Source organism: Kryptolebias marmoratus, linkage group LG19 (assembly GCF_001649575.2).
Source record: "Kryptolebias marmoratus isolate JLee-2015 linkage group LG19, ASM164957v2, whole genome shotgun sequence".
NCBI lineage: Eukaryota > Metazoa > Chordata > Actinopteri > Cyprinodontiformes > Rivulidae > Kryptolebias > Kryptolebias marmoratus.
The window spans coordinates 305970-308373 of NC_051448.1; positions in this window are offsets into that span (position 1 = coordinate 305970).

Genomic DNA, 2404 nt, shown 5'->3' on the forward strand with positions numbered 1-2404 from the left:
ACGGATGGATGTTGGACGGATGGATGGATGGATGGATGGATGGATGTTGGACGGATGGATGTTGGACGGATGGATGGATGGATGGATGTTGGACGGATGGATGGATGGATGGATGGATGGATGGATGGATGAGCTCTGGTCCTGTGTGATGCTGCCCCCTGGTGGAAAACAGCAGCAACATCAGGCAGAAAGACAAAGTTTAAAAATAAAATGTTCTTTTATTTTTCTGACCACAGTTCACACATTAATGTGTTTATATGTTCACGTGTTCACGTGTTCATGTGTTCATGTGTTCACGTGTTCACGTGTTCACGTGTTCATGTGTTCACGTGTTCACATGTTCATGTGCTCATGTGTTCATGTGTTCATATGTTCATATGTTCATGTGTTCATATGTTCATATGTTCATATGTTCATGTGTTCATATGTTCATATGTTCATATGTTCATATGTTCATGTGTTCACGTGTTCACGTGTTCATGTGTTCAAATCAGGATCAGCAGCTGAACTGCAGGAAATCATCACAATCCTCATAAATAGTTTGTTAGTTTGTTTTTATTTTGTTTACGGATTTAAAATCGATGAAGGATTTATATAAAAACGAAAACTGCACATTTTGTCCGTCTAACCTTTCTGAGTCCTTTCTTCACCCGTTAGAGAAATGCCTCCTTTTCTTCAGGATGCTTTCTGACCCAGAACAAATAAAGGAGTTTCTGGTGTAATTCAGTGGTTTTTAGCCTGAAAGGATTATTCTGTGCAGAGAAACGTCTCAGTCGGCTGTATTGTTGTTGAAAACATGAATAAAGTGTGAACTGTGGCAGCGACTCTTTGAGCTGTGAAATGTGAAAAAGCAGCAGCGTGTCTGATGTTTTTTTATCTGTGTGTGTGATCCATCTCCTGCTGAGACCTGCAGACCGAGCTGCTGTCATTAGTCTGAAAGATCACTGAGAAACGAGCGGCTGGGCGGAGAGGGGGCGGCTTCCCAACAACAGGACCTCCGCTTCGCTCGCCTCATTATTCACACACAAAGCCTGCAGACGGGCTGCAAACTGCTGGGAGGAGAAGAGGCAGGGCAGGTCCTAAACGCCTCATCAGCATCTGCTCTGCTTCTCCTGCAGGAGATGCAAGAACAAACGTCCCTCCTGATTAGAGTCAGGACACAAAGTTCAGATGGAAACAAACACGTTCAACTCGAAGATTAGGTCGTACTCATTATTATTATTTATTTTTTATTACAAAGAAACGTGATTTACAAATAAAAAGCTATTCAAGACATGGCTCATGTAAATGTGATAAAAGCTGGGCCTCCTAAAATAGAAGGTCATAAATGTGATAAATCCTGATGTACCCTGATCAGAATCAGCAGGATCACCTTTCTGCTGCTCTGGAGCTCCAGGTGTGTGTCCGCACAACGCCAAGGCAGAAAGACATCAGCAATGACCTTCGAGTTCAGATCCAAGAGCTCCGTCTCAGACTCTACAGGCCCCAGTTAGCAGGTCAAAGGTCAGAGGTCATGGCAGGATAGTTAGAAATGGACTGAACTGTTTGTTTGTTTGTTTGGGAGCTGCAGAATTAAAGTCATCTCTCTGTGTAAGAGTCAAACAGCAGCCGGGCCTCGCAGCAGGACTCCGGACCGGCACCAGCAGAACTTCTCTTGTTAGTTTTCAGATTCTCTCAGTAAACATGAGAAAAACAACATCGGAACGTCTAATCGCCTCCACCAAACAAACATGGCCGTTAAAAAGCGGTCTCTAAATCAAACGCTGCATCTCAGAACGGCAACATCTTTCCCGCCCCCCCGGGGGGCGCTGGGCGGACCACCAACGCCTCAGCCGGCGCCGCCACGCTGAGCGGACACGAGAAAACAAAAAGCACAAAGCTGCAGCGGGGCGCTTTGTAGCTGCGTTTAATGTGGTGGCTGCTGAGGCTCCGCCCCCTCCTCCTGATTGGGGGGGGATTCTTCTTCAGAACAAGTTTCCTTCTATAAAAACAAAGTTTCCAACAGTCAGGATTTCTTTCTTCCTTCGAAGGAAACTGCAGTTTTCCTCCAAATTAAACCTTTTTTTCCACGAAAATCCGAGCAGAAACAAAAAGTTTAAATTCAGATAAAGTAAAACAGAAAAATGAAACATGTTGGTTTATGTTGCATTTAAACAAAATAAATCTGAGGGAAAATCAGTAAAACAGGAAGTTTATGGAAGTTCAAAGGTCACCACAGACTTCAGGTTTTTTTTTTTCTAAGTGATCCTTTTCTGATCTTCATCTATCAATTCCTCTGATCTCTGATCAAATCTATGAAATGTTGCCTTCTACAGTTCAAGGTGCTGCATAGATTACACTTGGCTGCTAATAGATTAGCTGGAATATACTCTACCAGTCTCTGTCAGTCTGTCACTCTCTGTCA